This window comes from Podarcis melisellensis, assembly GCF_964234715.1.
Source record: "Podarcis melisellensis genome assembly, chromosome: 6".
NCBI lineage: Eukaryota > Metazoa > Chordata > Lepidosauria > Squamata > Lacertidae > Podarcis > Podarcis melisellensis.
In genome coordinates this window covers 26972846-26993111 of record NC_138538.1, presented here as the reverse complement: position 1 = coordinate 26993111, position 20266 = coordinate 26972846, and the positions used below count along the sequence as shown (strand labels likewise).

Sequence of the window (20266 nt, the reverse complement as noted above, 5' to 3'; positions counted from 1 at the left end):
AGCAATGGTCTGATGCAGTCTAAGGCAGATTTCTACACTCCTAGCTCTCAGAGCATTTCCAGAATACAGCATATTATGCTAGGAGCCATTGGGAGCAGAGACAGCCCCTAGCATACCCTTCTAAGGAACCTGAATGCAAGAAACAGAAAACCAACCCAGGCTTTCTCCATCCCTTTTTTGCTGCAAGGGCTTGAGGAGCTGCATTGCACAGGCTCAAGGTTACCATGGTGCGGGGGGCAACTCAAGAACTCCAAGCCCAGATGTGTACAACTGTTTAGTCGAGGAGGCAGGCTGGCCTGAAAAGAAACAACCGGGCTAAGAAGCCTCCGGAGAAAGCCTACGTTACAAAAAAAAGAGAGAAAAAGAAAGAGGGAGACTCTAGTAGTCCCCTTTCCTAAAACCTCCACCCCCCCGCAGCTGAGCCAGTCCTACCTTTGAAAGGCTCCCCATCTCTGCTGCGCTGCTGCTCTCCACCGGGCTGCTGCTGTGTGCACAACACACTCCTTTCCGCAGAGCAACCTCTTCTAACTTTAACACCCCCACACATTGATTGATGCATACTGCAGTCGCTGCAAACCTCACAGTCCACAGCTGGGGGGTGGGGAGGAAGAGAAGAGTCCGGGATCCCCTCCCACATCGCCAGGCCAGAGCCTCAGTGACGGCACTGCCTCTCTCCATGTTTCTCCCCCCCTCTCCCCCCCCCTTGGGATTTCCCTCTTTTAACACAAATCTAGCAGATGGCTTTAGACTAATAACAGAAATGCTTGTTAGGCACCCAGCGGTGTTCACTGAGCCGCCGCCTCTTCCCTCTGCGCCCCCGCCACTGCCTTCCGTCTCCCTTAGCTGTAAACATCTGGCTGATTTCAGGGAACAAATCGCTGCTTGCTATCCTCCTGGTATCACACCTTGCTGCTGCAAAAAGCAAAGAGGGGAAAGGAGCCAGAGTGTTCCTTTTCTAGGCTTCAAATGGGTCCACATATCTCCACTGGTTTCAAGTCTTCACACTCCTATTAAATTACCTTGACGAAATTAATAAAACAATTTTTGGATGTCAGAGCCATACATCTCGGATGCTGCCATTACATTTTGCCCAGATATATACTGGAACTAGAAGCCAAACAAAATGGCTATTCAATCGCTACCACCCGTGGAATGGCACCAAGGCAAGGGAGGACATTTTGGAAGCAAGGGAGACAACATGCAATGGAGGGACAGCTGTTGAAAATGGCCTTTGCTGCAACAGACTATTATGCCATAAATTAGGCGAAAAGAACCCTTTTTATCCTGGGGGACATGAATTGCCATCCTGAGATGATTTGGGCGTGGGGAGTTGGAATTGTAAAAAGTGAAATTAGAGGAAAATGAAATGGAGAAAAGTACTTAACGGTGGCAATTCACAAAACAATTTTTTTAATGGCACATACATCCTGGCATTGGTAAGCCAATTAACGCATATAATGTACTACAAATTATTTGTCTTGGTTCAGTCCACAAGTGACAGTACTGAAACTCTTGATCTTTTGTAATTCATCAGTTCTGAATTTTAGTTGTGCAGTCTATCCTATCATGCTTCACTGCCTCTTAAATGTTGTCCTGACCATGTTTGGTGGTCTTTATTTCATGATCTTCCAATGTGCTGCATAATTCCAAGACACTGAAGGTTTAAGAAAAACATATTTTTGCTAGTAGAACAGCAGCAATAAATGGCAAGAATGTTCAGCAGTAATGTCATTACGGGGAATGGTGTGGTTAAAGGAGCAGATCAACTGTAATTCTCAGCAAGCACCATTAGTTCATCTATAGTAGCTGACAGAGAATTTCAAAGCACTTGCTAAAATAGAGATCTAGTTCACATGGGATTTTGAAGAAGAATTATGCTCACAGATAAAGAAATCCCAAAATATTATATTCCTCGTAGTCAACATGAGCGCTCAAAATAGCGGAGGCTTGGAAATAGTGCTGTCTTGTAGCTTTGCCAATTTTACCTCTGCCCTAATAATAAGCAGACGTGACTACTCCTAGACAAGGTGCTGCCCTTGGAAATTACTCTGAGACTTCAACTGATGGGAGCTGACTTCCCAGATGAATTGTTGTTGCATATCAAGAGAGGGAGAGATGAGGTGGCAGTGGGAAAGTGTCAATTCACCGGCTGAACTAATCCGGTGCTCCTGCTGGTGTATTTGCACCATGGCACCCACTCTGCTCCTCTTCCTCTGCCCCTGCAAGTAAGTAGCAGTGATTGACCAATTGGGAGGTTGGGTAAACACCTCCACCGTACAATGCTGTCTGCCACTGCTTCAGGGGGAAGGCAACAGGCAGAACGTGCATGTATCATATATAATTAAGACAGGGAGATGTGTGTGTGCATGTGTTACACACACTGCAGTAAATAAGTAAAGAAAAAAGAAAAAAGCTTCCATTGTAGAAATCAACTTCTGCCAGTCAACTGATCTTTCCAGCAGATGTGCCTTCCATCTGTTCGTTACCAGGCAAAACACAAGAAAGAGGCTCTGCCCTCTCCCTCTGCTGCCCCACCAAATATTACCTGGATGCCCTTTCAACATTCAATTAGCTAGACAGTTACGAAGTAGCAAGGAATACGAGTGGCCATTAGGCAGTCCCCTCAAATAAGTCACATGTGACATTGCTGCAAACACCGTGGCTTGTAAGTAACCCCATAAACATGACAATGAGGCTATTCTTCCATTACCAAGTAGTTATTAGTACATAAATAACGACTCCTTTAGTGGGGCAGCATGAGAATGTGCTGAGAACTCAATGCAATACAGAACATCCAAGAACAGCAGGATGGGAATGAGGTTTGCTCCCCATTTGTTTAGTCCTACTTCAGGCATCCCCCATCCCACCTGACACAATTATGATTGTGCAAGGAACTGAGGGGCACAGCTGGGCTTCCTGGTCCTGCCCCCTCTGTCACATCCTCATCACTTGATCCATGCACCTCTCATGTCTTGCAAGAACAAGTTGCAGTGAGGAACTCACAAGTGTGTAGGCTCCCTGTAGAATTTTTAACCCAGATCCTCCACCAATAGCTTGCCAGTTAGAGTTAGCTGCTATCTTCAACCATGTCACACACACAAAGACATCTGAGTGTGGGTTCCTACCGCAGGTAAGATAAAATACACCATTCATTGATCTAATGGATACATCTCTTAATATTTAAAAGAGTCAACTTCCCCCAGGATTAATTGTAATAGTACTAATGGTCAACAAAAAGTGCAGTTATACACTGATCAACCTTTTATTTTTGCAGAGTCAGTTGAATGGCTGCTTTGTGAAGGACTTGGCAATATGGCTATATGACACAGGAAAAAACAACCGTGATTGTGCAAGTTGATACTAAAAGCTTTTACCTGAAGAATACTGTGAGAAGCTCATTACCCTTGAGGTTTTTCCAAGGGTAGGAAACCACACTTTTTAGCCACTGAGAATAAAGCAGAAAGCGCAGATCTATGCACTGCTTTACTGACTACGTTTTGGTCAGTTTCTTCAACCAAGGAGACACCCAGACATATCTAAGCAAGAGGAGTTTATTTTAGTTGCCCATACCAAACTGCAGAAGTTTAGTACCCGGGAGCGCAACAAGTCACCTGAAAAATTCACTCAGGACAGCACTATGGATACGTTTCCGAGCACGATTCAAAGTGTTGGTGCTGACCTTTAAAGCCCTAAACGGCCTCGGTCCTGTATACCTGAAGGAGCGTCTCCACCCCCATCGTTCAGCCCGGACACTGAGATCCAGTGCCGAGGGCCTTCTGGCGGTTCCGTCATGGCGAGAAGTGAGGCTACAGGGAACCAGACAGAGGGCCTTCTCGGTAGTGGCGCCCGCCCTGTGGAACGCCCTCCCATCAGATGTCAAAGAGATAAAGAATTACCTGACATTCAGAAAACATCTTAAGGCAGCCCTGTTCAGGGAAGTTTTTAATATGTAATGCTGTACTGTTTTTAACACTGATTGGGAGCCGCCCAGAGTGGCTGGGGAAACTCAGCCAGATGGGCGGGGTATAAATAATAAATTATTATTATTATTATTATATTATCACCAGAAACTCAGCCAGCTGAAAATCTGATCCATCCTTGGTTGTATCAGTGATGCAGTCATGGGTCTTTATGATTTAGATCCCACATGAGTAAAGTCACATCCACACCACACATGTAAAGAATTCTAACACAATTCTAAGTCATAGATTTTTCCAAAGAATCCTGGGAATTATGGTTTGTTAAGGGTTTCCGAACAACTCTCCGGACCTTTAACAAACTACTGATCCCAAAATTCTTTGGAGGAAGCCATGACTGTTAAAAGTGGTATAAGAGTGCTTTAAGTGTAGGGTATTGATGTGAACTCTGATCAACCAGACGGGACTACACCAAGTCCAACTGCTATGGTGAATAGGGCTGGGCAATATCTGGTTTACAACATCACAATACATTACCAGCTAAATATCAAGATACGACAATATATCACAATATATCTGCACCAGCAGAGGGCCTTGCTAGGCCTCCTCACGGAGACAGAGGGTCCCACCATACCTCCCCGCAGCAGAAGGCTTTGCCATGCCTTCTCCTGGCGGCAGAGGGTCTTGATGTACCTCCTGGCAGGAGACAAGGTGCCTGCAAAATATCTGTAAAGTATCGGTTCAGGGGACCTAACCCCTGGGGAACTGTTAAGTCTCCACATTTGTTCACCAGTATATTGCCTTGTTGAAACGCTTATCACTATGTTATTTCAGTACTGGTATGGTGATTTATCTCATAGCCCTAAGGCCAAAGAGCAGAAATAATGGCAACAGAATGGGCATGGATGGCCATCTTGCTTGTTCATGTGGGATGCTGTCCCTGCCACCAATTAGAGCTGCATCGCTAAACCAACCATGGAAGAAGCTACCACAAAGGATGTTGTCGTCATCGTCCCTCCTCCTTATGAGTTCACTAATCTTATTGAAACTCTGTTTGATTTTCCCAAAGCTCCTTGAAACTCTTTAGGCAAGATCTGATGGCTGGCCTGCTTAAAACAATTTACCATTTGTGTGTGTACCTAGTTATGATGCACTGGGGGACTTCTGGCCCTCTAGATGGTATTGGACTAACTGGTAGCATGGCCAATGACCAATGTGAGTTGGAATCCAACAAAATATGGAGGGCTACAGCTTCTCCACTCCTGACCTAGAGTCTACCAAGCCATGAAATCTTCCTTCCAGTGCTTTTGTCATGAGATTTGTTGCAACTGTTTATATGATTCATTATATAAAGTCTAAGCCAGGGTCCATAACTAAGTTTGTAGATACAAAACTGAAAATGCCTATAAATATTTCACAGCCATTACCCATCACCTACAGATGCTGCACAGATATAGACACACACAATAAAATGAATGGTGTAGTCCAGTGTTTCCCAACCTTGTGCCTCCAGCTGTTTTTGAACTACAACTCCCATCATCCGTGACTAGCAAGACCAGTGGCAAGGGATGATGGGAATTGTAGTCCAAAAACAGCTGGAGGCACAAGGTTGGGAAACACTGGACTGTAGTCATCAGAAACTACACATCACTGACCAACTCTTGGAAATGTTAACAGCATGAGGATGGAAGTTAAAAATAGTCCTGGACAGACAGATTTGTGGGCAGAGGAAATTATTTAAAATTATAGAAGGGGAGCAAAAAAAATATTACTCATTTCTTGAGAACCCATACAAATACACACAGCATATTAATTTCTACAAACCGATCTATAAGTGTGTTTAAGTGTTTGATAAGAACAACAAAAATATATGCATACTATGTAAAACAAAATCTGTAACCCACATGTAGTGCATGATTAATCTACCCCCCTGGAAATGGAAATAAATTTCCATCAGCAGAATCTCTCTCTTTCTCCTCAGCAGAATTTTGCATCCATGTTTCCAGAGCAGCTTAGCAAAATGGCTACATATTTTGCATTGATTTTCCTACATGAGGTTTCTATGAGCTCCGCTCACTAATTCAGTGCAGAACAAACTAGAGAGGGTAAGGCAGAAACAATCCCTTTGCGAGGCTTGCTTTGTGGTCAGAAGTGACTGTGTTCCCTGGGCACAAAGAGAGCCATTCAATGCATTGCTAGTAAAGCTCTGGTGTTCATTATTGCCTTGTGGCTAGTGTTGTGCTGAGTAGAGACACTGTTCATTTATACCGCACGCATAATGCTGACAGTGGACAAGTTTCATTCTTGCAGATGAGATGCTGCACGTTGCAGTTTGGGATGCTGCCAGGAGATTATGTCTGACAGCTTTATATTTACATCAAGACATTAATCCCAGAGGATCTACAGATTCATATACATAGCAGAAATAACATCACGGAGTATTGAAATGAAGCCACTGCTGTCGTTGCTCAAACAAGGAAAAGCAAAGAGTAATGTATTCTGCTAAATTCACCGAGATGCTGCAATGTCAGAACAAGCAAGTTCTGCAGTAAAATGCTGTAGTGCTCCTGTTCAGGGTTCCAGCCAGCCTGCCATATTCTCTGTAGGAATACTCCATTTCATCCCCACACCTTCTATCAGTCAGCCACCATTCTGGGGCTACAGCATGCCCAGTCTCCTTGGTCTGTTTAGGGCAGGGGTCAGCAACCTTTTTCAGCCATGGGCTGGTCCACCATCTCTCAGACCATAACCCAGAGATGTATTTTAAATAAAAGGACACATTCTACTCATGTAAAAACACGCTGATTCCCAGACCGTCCGTGGGCCAAATTGAGAAGGCAATTGGGCCACATCTGGCCCATGGGCCTTAGGTTGCCTACCCCTGGTTTATGGATTCCACAAACACACACTGTACCTCCTTGTGGATTTTTTCTCCTAAACATATTTTGTACTTCTGCAGACCTTGGGGTTCATCCAAGCCTGTTTATATTTCATTCTTGCTTATGGATTGTGTCAGTTTGGCTCCATAAATGTCAACACTTGGGGAATGAGACGGCTATTAGTATACAGGCTGCTATCTTTTACTAAACAAGCATAGAATTTGGTCAAGAGCAAGTGAAGAATTTTATGTTTCACGGACTTCTTCATCAGAACTACTAAATATCTAAGAAACACAGGTTTACATACTTCTAACCCCAACCCAGCGAAAGATATAAAAGTACTTCTATATATTAATTATTGAAATGAGCAATTTAAGCTGTTAATCTCTCCAATAAGACAACAACACTTAATATTGTTTGAATAAAACACTTTGTGTCTTCTGTTCCTTGGGGTCAATAGCCTGATCAATAGGGATCAATAGAGCTGTTGCATGGAAGATGGAGCAAGCTTGTATTCCCTTGCTCTGGAGGGTAGGAGCTGAACCAATGGCTTCAAGTTACAAGAAATGAGATTTCAACTAAACATCAGGAAAAACTTTCTGACAGGTGTTCGACAGTGAATCAGACTCTCTCTGGAGGTTGTGGGCTCTCCTTCCTTGGAGGTTTTGAAGAAGAAGAAGAAGCAGAAGAGGAGGAGTTTGGATTTGATATCTCACTTTATCACTACCCTAAGGAGTCTCAAAGCAGCTAACAATCTCCTTTTCCTTTCCTCCCCCACATCAAACTCTCTGTGAGGTGAGTGAGGTTGAGAGACTTCAGAAAAGTATGACTAGGCCAAGGTCACCCAGCAGCTGCATGTGGAGGAGCGGGGATGCGAACCCGGTTCACCAGAGTACGAGTCCACCGCTCTTAACCACTACACCACACTGGCAGAGGTTGGGTGGCCATCTGCCATGAATGCTTTAGTTGAGATTCCTGCATTGCAGGGGGCTGGACTAGATGACTCTTCCAACTCTTTGATTCTATTATTCTATGAGATCATCAAGCAGAACATTCACAGAACATAGAAAGCTGCCATATACTGAGTCTCACCATTGGTCCATCAAGCTCACTTTCATCTACATTGACTAGAAGTGGTTTCTCCTACCTGGAGATGCCAGGGATGGAAACTGGGTCCTCCTGCATTCAAAGGAGATGCTCTGCTACTGAGCTTCGGCCCCTTCCTCAGAGAAATATTGATGCAAATCCTTTAAACGTTCTAAGTGGAATCGAGCAAGGATGGTGGGAGCACAAATCGTGTTTAGATGAAATCAACTGGCATACTTTGAAATGGGATTATTAGCTTTATTGAATTAGTTCAATGAAATGAAAGGTCTCAGGGAGATACTGATCTGCGAAAAAGAAAAGAACGCATCACCTTAATTCGGTCCAGTTCTAACTACTTCTGAAACTCAGCTAAATGGATATGAAGCCATTTACAGTACTTTCATAACTTTTGATGACACAGATAACAAATCTGGCACTCTTTAAAGTACTAGATCGATGTGATTCTTAATGTATACATATAGAAGTCACATGGCAAGTGGACTGAAATGGTCACTGCTACCCAGTCGACAATATAAATACTGGCCACAATCCACTGCACCGTTAGACACACTTAAGTCCCATTGATAGGAGCGTGGCTAAAATATGCCTAACTCAAGAGGCAAATGGCCACTGCATAGTCAGTCAAGTCTGGGCTGTTATACCACAGGAGCAAACTAAGCACTGAACAGCTCAAGAAAGCATGGAACTGCTGTCCCAATGAAAGTCAAGCTGCGCGGCATGACCAGGCGAGCAAGTCAGATTAATCATTCCCAGGGTGCTTTTTTTTACTTTGCCCTTTCTTCAATCAAAGAAAATCTCCCTCTTTGCCTTACTTGCACAGTTCTACCTCCTCTCCAAGAGCACTGTGGGAATAATTCATCTCAACGCTGGCAGGTGCTGCTTCACTCACCGCATTAGCAATCAAGAAAGTGTCAGTCACAATCTAGAAAAGGAGAGCTGCTGGTATTATGGAAAGGAATTCCTGGGTGCTGCCCTCAGGCCTGCCACAAAAATACATCTTCGTTGGTTTCTGAACTTTATTTATTTAAAGCATGTGTTGGCCACCCAATCAACAAGACTGAAATTGAACTAAAAATATTTCTCAAAAAATCAATCCCATTTCCTGCCTAAACAAGCCAGCAGAAATAATCTGTTCCTAGAGCAATAAATAAATAAATGTGGTCTAAAAGGACTTTGGTGCCAATAGGATCTGAATGTAAGCTTCATTGGTGTGACCATTTCTTAACCAGGGTGACACCTCCAAAAGGGCCTCTCTTTAGTAACCATCTGTCTCACCTCTATAGGTACTGAAATCTGAACTGCTGAAGTTCAGCTATAATTTAGCTATTAAATTTGCCCCTGGTTTCTTTAAATTAAAGGGCAACAGGGGCAAGTGAGGTGGACAGCTGTCCTTTCTTATCCCAGAAAGCCCAGCATTTCTTCCAGCAATGTCTGCCTGGGTATCATCTTTTGAGATTTGTCCAATATTGGAAAGTGTCCAGTAGGTGGTAGTTTTGTCTTTAACTTAACAAGCCTGTTCATCACTCAAGCAGCAGATCATTGGGGAGAGGGGCAGCAACACTGCTTGTGTCTCCCCACCTTTCTTGTTCCACATTCCGCACCTCAGTTGCAAAGTGGTACCCATCCCTCATCCCCTGCACAGCTCCAGCTCCAGGTGGGAGAAAGGCAGGCACCAGGCAAATACTGAGTCTTCTAAGGTCACACATGCACTTTGTGATGCCACACAGGTGCATCTGTGCTTAATGCCTTTGCTAATAGCTTAAACACATAAAACTCTATTGAGATTGACAGCAGAAGCAGGGAGATGCCTGGAAGTTAGGTGAAAGGTGGCTTTTTCTATAACAAAAGCTAGGTCTGCCTCTGTGCCCCTTCTCTGATATGCACTCTTTTGATGCAAATCAGTGCTAAGTTCCTATTACCTGTGATCTAATACATCAGCACTAGAGTTTGTGTAAGGCTTTTCACGCAGGCAGTCGGCTTAATTGAAAAGTTCAGCTTTGACATGTGTGCAAATTGTGAATTGCAGCATTTTATATCCCCAAATATTAGGTCCCTCTCATACTTGCAGCCGGCTGTAAATCTATTTTTGTGTTTGTTTTTACTCTACTGGTGCTCTTAATATATCCAATTTGGTGAAGTCGTTTTGTATTTTCTATCTACTTTGAATGTTGATACATTGCTGGAATTTTATAATACTTGCAGGCAGAATGTTCAGGGTTGTTAGCTTCCTTGAGTACCTTTGCAACTATTTCTGATTTTGCATCTACGCATATAAATTGGCATATATGAGCTTTATGCAAATTTGTGTCTTCTTTTGTTCTATTTTTTGGTGATGCATATCTTGTATTTTGGTGAAGTGTAAGTGGCACCCTGGGGAAAGCTTTAAGAAGCAACAACTCTGTTCATTAAGCAGAGAAAATACAGTGCTAAAAATGTGGTTGCCAAGACAAGCACCTTCTATTTAAGGGGTGAAGGGCCTGTGGCCCTCCAGGTGCTGTCAGACTGTGACTCCCACCAACCCCAGCCAGCATGTTCAGTGGTCAGGCATCATGAGAGCTGGCACCCAGAGATATCTGGAGGACCACAATCCATTTTAACACTCTTTAAGTCAGACTTGCACAATGTGTGACCCCCTCCAAGCAGAAAAAAACCCACTATCCATATTTTCTTCTCTTCCAATTACTGACAACAACCACCAGTTGTTCTTCCACAGTGAAACAGTTCAGTTGGTTAGTGCATGGTGCTGATAACACGAAAGTCACAGGCTCAATCCCCATGGGACAACTGCACATTTCTGCTTTGCAGGGGGTTGGACTTGATGATCCTCAGGGTCCCTTTCCACCTCTAGAATTCTATGATACTACCACCTGCACCCCTAATTCTGCAGTCCCTGGAAAGTGGCATAAACCAGGAGATTCACAGAGCAAATGCTGTGCCACCATATATGGTTAGCGGGTGGAATTTGGCTTAGCGGGTTGCAAGTGGTGCAGAAATACTCTTGATGCAGCAAGCAAAACCTGTTGCACTTTAAGGCCTTTTTACAGAGCTGTCAAAACCACTCAGCAGTTTTCAAAATCCAAGTGCTTGTCAATTTATTGTCAAAATAAAGATTACACTATCGAATTACAAGTGAGGTTTTGGTGATACTTCTGATTATGTATTATATTAATATTTTCTCTTAAGTGAGCCCTGACAGAATGCATTTAGTACTTGGAAATTTTTCTTATTTAAAAGCACTGCCTGAGACCCAGAGGCATGTAGTTTATTCACAGCACTGCCATCTGTCACAGGGGGTGGGGGGACTTCAATTAAAATTCAAACTCTTGCACTCTAAATGCAAGGAAAAACCTGGGTAAGTTCTAACAATGCATGGTAAGTTAAGAGTCTTTTTTTAAAAGTCCATTCTGTCCTGTTGGATAAAATTACAAAGTCAATGGGGCCCAGATACCATGGCTGTGGCACCTGCCTTACTCAGCCTCCAAGCAATTTCTAGAGATGCCTTTACTTGTTGAACTGAACATTCAGGTATCCATAGCTGTCCTTCCAGTGCTAGCCCAAGACATTTTGCTGCATAAAGCAGAACCCCAATCCCTCACTCCCCACCCGTACACCCAGCCAAGGCAATAATAATAATAAAGTCTTGCCCCAGGCCCTGCTTTCATCTATTCCACCCTGCCTCTTGGTACCACCCAAAGCAGTTGGCTTCCCTTGCTGCATGGTATGTGCCTGTCTAAAGAGGAACACCAGAAGAAGGGAGATTCTCCACAGCAGTTTTGGAGAACCTCCAATCCACACAAGCCTATTTAAGCCTGACAGGGGTCCTAATTTAGTTGCAAGGCCATTTCCCCCAAGCCATGCCCACCTGCCCTAAACACCTGAAGATGTGGAGCAGGTAAAAAGACATGGCTCCCTACTGAAAATAGGGTTAGCAGGTATCACCAATCAGCTGATTGTTGGCACTTGCAAAGCCCTGAACTTTTGCCCAAGTGGTTTCAAACCATATTTCAAACCATATTTCAAACCATACGGACAAAGGAAAATGTGTCACCTGACATGGTGATGTTAGGTGACCGACAGGTGGGTAGCTCTGCCAACCTATCAAAATTGCCCATGGATAGGTTGGGTGACCTAAGTAAGCATGGGGGTGGGGGGAGAGATGGTAAATAGCCACAAGTGTTTTGAAATATACAGGCATGTTATTAAATTATCATATGCAAACATGGCATGAGCAAACTGTAAAAGTGAAATATATAAAGGTGTGGGTGGGTGTTAAAAAAAAACAAGAACCACAAAACACCTTTCCTCCCCCCCCCCAAAGAACCCCTGGTCATTTTAAAACCAGATGGGTTCATTCATTTATTTATTAAAAAGAACACCAGGAGACCCTGTTAGCTCCCAAATATATTACTCAGGAGCAAATCAGATAAATCTGAACTTTGATAGCATGCCTTTGGGGTTGAAGGAAATCAATCCTTCTCCTTGAAACTTCACATTGGCAGTAGATTGTGAGAAAAGGATATAGCAGGCCTAACAAGATGGGCGTGTGTGGAAATAACCTGAAGCTAAATATATAATAACATAAAAAGAAGAAGAAGAAGAAAATAATATGGAAGAGAATCACCAGCTGCAGGAGAAAGCAGTGCAACCTGCACGGAACTAATGGGGCAAAATAGAACCAGAAAATCTGCAAGAGGAAGCATATAGGAAATGATGTACTCTGGGAATGTGGGGAAAGAGGCCAGATGGAGAAGAGAGATGTCAAGGTCACTCGGAAGCACATTAGGGGGTAGGAAGGCTAGGCTTGTTTACTAATGGCTCTAATTACAAAACCAGCATCCAAAGAGGATAACAGCAGCAGTAGCTGAGTCAGGCTGCTCCCAATGACTAGGCAATCTACTAGACCCATCACAAACAGGCTGTCTGGGAAGAAATACGTTCCGACAGATGCATTTTTTCCCCTTCTTTCTCAGGCCAGAGCTGTCTGACCTCTTGACGGCTGCTGAGAGTCAGAAGGCTCAGGGGAGAATTGGTATTTTCCAAACAGAAAGAAGCAAACGCTTGTCTGTTATTTGGTGCATTATCCTCTGTCAAACTTGGGAGTGATCATTACAGGCTCCTTCTTGCTTAGAGACAACTCCTGTGTCCCCAAATGGGTGCCAATGAGATGAGCCAAGTTGGGCCGGTGTCAACGTAGCTGGTTGCTGATGCCTGCGAGACACCAAAAGGAACCAAAGCAGACTCAGTGGGCTGTGGTTGTTTGTGCAGCTGGGAAGCAAGAGAGCAAAATGTCTTATGGAAAACAGGAGGTGGGAAATTAAAGCTAGCCTGATTCAGTTGTCAGAATATTTGACTAGAAGCCCAAAATTCTGGATCTGTTTCCTTTAGGGCTTTAGCCACGCCTGGTGCTTGTGGGCATTTGCACCCTGATTGGTTGCTGGGATAATTCAGCAAGTCTCCTGGGAAATCCAGACAGGTTTCAGAGCAGAAATCCCAGCCTCTCAGGTGGTGTGGCTGCTGGTTCAATCCTTCCAGGCTGCTCTTACCTTGATTGTTGCCTGGAGTATTGTTTGGTATTGGCTTGGTTCTCCAGAGCTCAAGTTCTACCAAGACTGAGATGATTTGCTGTGGGCTCCATTCCTAGGGCTACTTCCAGCCCACAGCTCTGGGGCAAGAGTCCCGCCAGCATGCCCTGATGTTGTGCGCTCTGTCAGCCTTTAAACAGAATCGCTCCCGGCGTCCCCATCTGTGAAACAGAGATAGCAGCGTCCTGCCTCCTGGAGCTGTCTGGAGGGCGAACACAATATAGATGGCAAAGAATCTTGCAAATTCAGATTCAAAGCACTCCATAAAAAAAGGACAGAGAACAGTAGCAGCAATTATCATGCTAACCACGCACATCATCTGCCTTCCAAAAGGCCTACAGATTTGCTTCGTACAAAGGCAATCTGTTGCCTTAGCAAGGTCTCCTGGTAAGCAGACTCTGTTCTACCACCCAGATCAGGTTGGCAAAACCTTGTGCCATGCTAGGCTGTCAGAAAATCAAGCCTGTTCTTCAGATGCCATTAAAGTGAGGCAGCCACAGTTGGTCCTTGCGGTCGGTATGTATTAGTATAGATATTAGTATACCAAGAAGTACTTCTGACATTGCCCAGCAGTTGGGCTCCGTTCACCCACATTCCAAACAAATGTCACACTTAACTGGATTGGTTCATCTCCATGGGATCTTTGAGCAAGGATACATGGATTCTCTCTCCTCAGCCATCATATTAAATGCAGGCATTGAAATGCTCCTAACCATGAAATCTCTCTGATTTTATCCTTGAATGGCCCTCTCTCAAATTAGTGCTGCTGTCCAATGAGAGACCCCACATGGAATGTACTAGCGGGTTAAGGAATGGAGCGACTTCAGAACTCGCCTCGACTAAGAGCAGCTCCACGGGAGGCGACGCCCACACAAGAAGCGTTCTTTTCACACCGCTGGAAATGAACACGCAAGCTTCCCTGGCCATGCTGATATGGTTGAAGGGCAAAATAAATTTTGCTGTGTCCTTGCAATCGGTAACCTATGCAGGAGCCCGTCATTTGTATTCTCTGTGGCAACCGGCAGCACTTTTGGATGACTCAGAAGCTCTGTAGCAAAGGCGGCAGCTCCCTCCTGGCCTAATCGGAACACATCGCAATATCAAAATTCTTGGGAGAAGCCTTGGCTGAAATAGAATTTCAGTTTACATTTAAAATCCTGTAGTCAGAGCTCCTGAGACCCCAGCAGGGGCAGGCTTCAATCAACCAACTGCAGACTACCTTATACATCGCTGTCGGGCCTGAACCGACAATTTAAAGGACTCTGCCACTCTTCAATGCGAAGTACATGAAAACCTAAATGTAATCAGTTCTAGCGTAATCTTTCCAACTTTGGGATACTTTGGATAATATTACATCCTGGTGTCCTGCTCTTCCTTTCCCCCCAACCTAAGCTCAGGAATATAGCCAAGATTTCTGGGCATTGCTGATGCTTCTGGGATCCCTCTGCGCATGTCACCTGTAGTGCTTAGCAATGTCAGGACCTCCCAATCCATCCTGACTTCCTCCTTTATGATTATGACATTTCCTCTTTCTAGCAAAGAAAGTAGGGGAAGGGGGGGGGGAATCAAGGCTGCATGAGATTTCTCTGCACCAACAGGAGAGATTCATGGATGCATCTCAGCACAATGGCTTAATTTCTCAAGTACAATTTAGCCCTCTAATGGCACACCACTGTGGCATTCATTTTCAGAATCACTAGGCTAACTCATTTAATTGGACAGTATCACAAGCCCTTTCCACATGTTAATTCCGTGAAGGGACCTCTGGGGATTTTGAGGGTCAGTGGGGCGATGCAACTGGCCTGCCCCAGCTCTTCCCCTGATGCCAACACACTGGAGCATGGATGTCTACAGCAAGGAAGCCCACGTATATAGATCTCTGCATTGGCAGGCTTCCTCACTCAATGCACAGACACTGGTAGCACAGCCAGGAAAGCTGCAAGAGTAGGGGCAGGGGCAGCACTGAAGCCCTGCAATGCATGGAGTTTGATTAATGCATGAAGGGAGCTACAGTCATAAGGAAGCACTTGAGATGCTTAATGTGGCTCCTCATCAGTGCTCTGCCAAATTTCTGGGGTGTTTTGCATATGGCTGACCTGCATAAACTTGGGACTCGCCCAGCAAAATGCAACCCACAAGCTATGCATATCAACCTCCAAAGTTAGCACTTTGGAGGAGTGTTCTACAGATGTCGTTGGACTGCAGCTCCCACTATCCCTCACCAGTGGCCTCCGGGCAAGACAAATCTGTCCAGGATTGCAAAAAGAGAGAGAGAGAGTTATCAAGCACCTGGCAGGACACCAGATCGCTAGTGGGGTGCATTTGGCTTCACTGGGTCTAAATTGTGTAGGTCAAGTGTGCAGTTAGACATGACCTTGCTGAATGAGAGACCCCACTTAGAAACTAAAGTGAGGATTGCAGCGGGCTTGGCCTAAATGGGACTGCAGAAATTGGGCCAGAGCTTTAAGAAAAGGCTTTTACAAATGGAAAAAGAAGAGAGAAAGGGTGTTTGTTTCCTTAGCGCTACTTTTGCTACTGCCCTGTTTAAGTCTGTATGCTGTGGATGGAACTGTATTACATCTAGGAGGGTGCTAAGAATCCAAAACTGAGATCCTACCAGAGGGGGTGTTGCCAAAATGGGAGGGGGAAGGAAAAAGCTCTGTTGCTTTAAAGTCTGGCCTGGAGCCAGCCTTAATATGTAACCACGGTAGCTATGATTCAGTGGCTTTTCCCAGCATTCTTCTGTTTGGGCTGCCTGGAGCAAAATGATCGAAAACGCTTGAGCAAACATACAGTGCTATACAAACCAACTAGGAAGAAAACAAACACACACACACACACACACAGAGTGAACATTGACGTGTTTGGGTTTTCCCCCCCTAAAGCAGAAAATTATGCCCATTATGATAGCATGCAAAGTCTCAAATTCATCTCTGTTTTTGGAGCTTTGATTCCATAATCATTTGATATTTAGCCGAGAGAGAAGGAGTGGAATGCCTGTTGCAGATATGCAGGTCCTTCCTACCCCAGGCATCTTGACCCTCTCTCCCACCAGGCTTTGTGCTTCCAGGAGCACAGCTGGCCAACAAAACATTTCACAGGTGTGCACCTCACCCTTCTGGTTTGGCAGAAAGCCCAGTGCTTCCTATCACCAGGGATGCAACAGTCATACTGCCTGCCTTTGGATCCATCTGCTGGTACACTTTACGCAAAAAACACAGTGCTAAAAAAGAGCAGATGCGGCAAGGTAAAGAGAGAGAAGCCAGGGCAAGGAAACGTAAATCACAATCTCCTTCCTCTTCCAAATCTTTGGTTCTGACCCTCCCTCTCCTGCCCCCTCCCCATTTTTTTTTGAAACTGGTCAGTGTATGCCCTGGGTCTGGTCCATTCCATATCCACACAGTTAAACCACTGTGAGGTCACTTTAAAGTTTTTTAAAAACACTAAAAAGTGATGCAAAACAACAGCCTTTCAGACAGTGAAATAGGCCTAGTTCACATGTCATGCTAAACCAAACTATGACTTGCTGTAGCTCCAGGAAGAGGTCCCTACCTGGCCATTCTGCTGCTCTGCTGAGTTAAGGCAGGGTTCCGCTTAGCATATAATCTGATGCCAGGAGCATGAATTTGCTTCCTCCACGATGAGCTGTAGCCAACAGCTCATGGTTTGTCAAAATCATATTTTAACACAGCATAGCAGCAGAATACCTGGGAAGAACAATACCTGGTTGTACCAAGCCACAGTTTGGCTCAATGCCATGTGCAAACCAATCTGTAGTCTAGATTTTCTGTTAAAAAGTAAGTAAATAAAAAGGCAGTTTAAGAGAAAAGGGTATGCATGGAAACAACTTATTTGTGGTAATATTTCTGTCTCTTAAGCAACCCTGATGTCAGGAAGAAGAGATTTTTGTTACTGATTTTCTATCATCCCTTTTTCCTTTTCATTTTTGTATAGGAAACACCACCGCTTTTCTATTTTAACATGGGGGGGGGGACAAAATTGAGGGATAATCAGTAAGGAAATGCTCCTTTTGCCCCCTCCAGTAGCAGAAATTGGCAATGGGGCAATGAAGAGAGGCTACTGACGGGGCAATGAAGAGGCTATCCATCACTAATCCCCAGCCCACACTCATTAAGAAGCAATAATCCAGGCTAAATCTAGAAGGGAGGATATTTTAATTAATGTTCCAGGGCAGCTTCTTTTTATATCATAAAATTGTGGCTTTATTGCAGCTTAATGGCTATGACGAATTTATCGTTAGGCATTTCGACGTCTGTTATTTTTTCCAGTGGAAAGGCAAAACATACATTGTGCTAATGCGTAAATAAATACATTTTGCTGAAGGGCAAGCTAGCTTTATAGCAGGATATTGGGCAACAGAAAATGGCAGTGTGTTGTGTTCCACCACCCAGCTGGTGTGGAACCTCTGTTTTAATTCCACTTTCAGCTAAATGCTGAAAAGCACTGCCTCAGTGCTAAAAAAAAAAAAGCACCATTAAGGAGGAAACCCTTGCAGAGTACCAAGTTAAGATTAAAACATGGGGGCTTGCTTTCTTCCACTGTTTGGATAGTTCATTGTTTCTGAAGAAATAGGAGAACCTCCCTGATCTCAGCTGTGTAGAGCCCAGCATTCTTCAGTTTATTGAAATTCCAATGGCCCTCCCTGCTTTGCCAAGTTATTTGTCTTCTAGCTGTTTCCCATTGCATGCATATGTCTATGACTGTGCATGGGTGTATGGATGAATGCGTAGCGTGGGTCTCTGTGGTTATCAGTACTCACCTGCTGCAGAAGCATCAAACAACAAAAAGCCCCAACAAATGGTAAGGAAATGATATGAACACACAGCATAGCTACCCAAGCCAGTTTCTCTCTTTCTCTCTCACACAGTAGCAAATGCAGGGCTCCACCATTTTCCATGGCTCCGATGAAGAAGCAATTGCCATGTAGCTAGCTGGCATGGACCAAACTGGGCTACTGCTGCAAATGTGTTCTGTTCCACCTCCTACAGATTGAAAGCAGAACTTCTCTCGCTTTTCATTAAGTCTGAATTGGCTGCTGCTCCCCTCCCCTTGCAACAAAACCCAAATTTGCATGCAGTCCAGGAACAGAGAATCTGGGAACCAAGGCAAATACTATCACTGCAAGCCTAGAAACAAAAATGTCATTGCCCAATATTTTGAGACTGTTTAGTCAAGTCAGCTCTGTTTCCCCTCTTCTTTGCAGCTTAAGCCCTCTGACAATAGCAGGGTAAAGTATCATCTGCACAGAGATAAAAGTTTCTTTTTTCTATACCAGTAATACTGAGCCGGCTTTTATATTTTCAAAGGGGGCGGGGGGAAATCCAATAGCTCTTGATGCAATCTGGAATCTATTCTGCGCCTAGCGCAGGGCTAAACTAGACATTGGTGTATGCTTTTTAAAAATCCAGGGGATGATAATTATCAGAATCACAGCTGGCAAGCAGGGGAAAGTTTTAATGTTTAACCATTTCTTCACCGTGCCGTAGTTCTGACAAAAAAAAATATCACTCATTCATAGCTGCTACTTGGAAGCTTTCCTAACAATATAAATAGCAGCCTCAGAAAAGCGGTTTTCATCAGGGCTGCAAGCCTAGGAGGAAATGTTTAAACTCCCCTCCCTGCCTGCTGTGATCTCAGTAATTATTACACTCCCCAACAGCTGCACATTCTTGCATTTTAAGAATGTGCACATTAAATGCAGAGACATATTTAATGTCATATCTAGCTTGGCCAGACAGATGGCTATCCAACCTCTGTTTAAAAACCTCCAATGAAGGAGGTTTCTCACCTTCTGAGAAAGCCTGTTCCACTGTCACACAGCTCTTACCATCAGAAAGTTCCTAATTAACTGGATTTACATCAGGAAAGGAACTAAAGTCAACTGCTTATGGGTCATTTATGCTCCAATGGTAGAGCACTTAGCTTTAGCCCTAAGTGGGTAAACATACCAAATGGCGATTGCCTGAGGAAGTGCCATCTCACAGCCAAGCAGCTCACCATTGCCTTGTTATACATTTCAAATTAATTAAAAATACAAAGGTGGTGGGAGGTTTATAATGGCCTGCCCACATATTGAGACTCTGTGAGGTGGCCTTTATGGTATAGGAAGCTACTTTAGCCTATGTAGCTCAGTATTGTCCACAATGAGTGGTGTTATTTCAGGCAGGGGGCATTCCCAGCCCTACCATGAAAGGCTGTGGATTGAACCCGGGACTCTCTGCGTGCAACACATTTGCTCAAGATTCATTTGTTCACCCAGACATTCAATGCTTGTTAATTCAGAGCTATAGTCACAATTCACCTGCCAACTGTGAGTGAAACTCTGAGGGGTTTTGTTGTGGTTATGCTATTTTAATCTGCTGTTTTATTGTGCCTGCGTATTTTATAGCTGCAAATTCCCATTAATGATGAAGGGTGGTACAGTATAGAAATATTTTAAAATAAAACAAACCACCACGCTGTTCCTCAGTCCTGCTGTCGCATAAATGTGCCCTGCCCCCAAATCACTAATTATGCAAAAGCAAAACAAAAGAACCACCCTATACACTGAGTGTTACATTCACAATATGCCTAATCAAAGGCAGTGGGCCTTACTCCCAAATAGGTTATGTGCACAACTGTAGCCTAAAGCAGGCAGCTCCTATTTCGAACACACAACAAAGCCAATCACAGAATTTGAGTTTGCTCGGCACAGAACATTAACAGCCCAGACACAATCTCCTCTCTCATTGCCTGTTTTCTCACACAGTGAGATGGAAAC

The 20266-nt window shown here is 44.2% G+C and overlaps 1 protein-coding gene across 9 annotated transcripts in view; it reads right to left on the bottom strand.

The window, feature by feature from the left end:
- The window catches only part of EPB41L1 (erythrocyte membrane protein band 4.1 like 1), a 168448-nt gene that overhangs the window by 85132 nt on the left and 63050 nt on the right, over window positions 1-20266 (bottom strand). The window contains exon 1 of one of the 9 annotated variants that reach the window (XM_081916590.1): window positions 433-675. The exons of the other annotated variants lie outside the window; for them this stretch is intronic. The gene's annotated coding sequence lies outside the window, so the exon portion shown is untranslated. Of the gene's footprint in view, window positions 1-432; window positions 676-20266 lie in introns of those variants that run through there. 9 annotated transcript variants of the gene reach the window in all.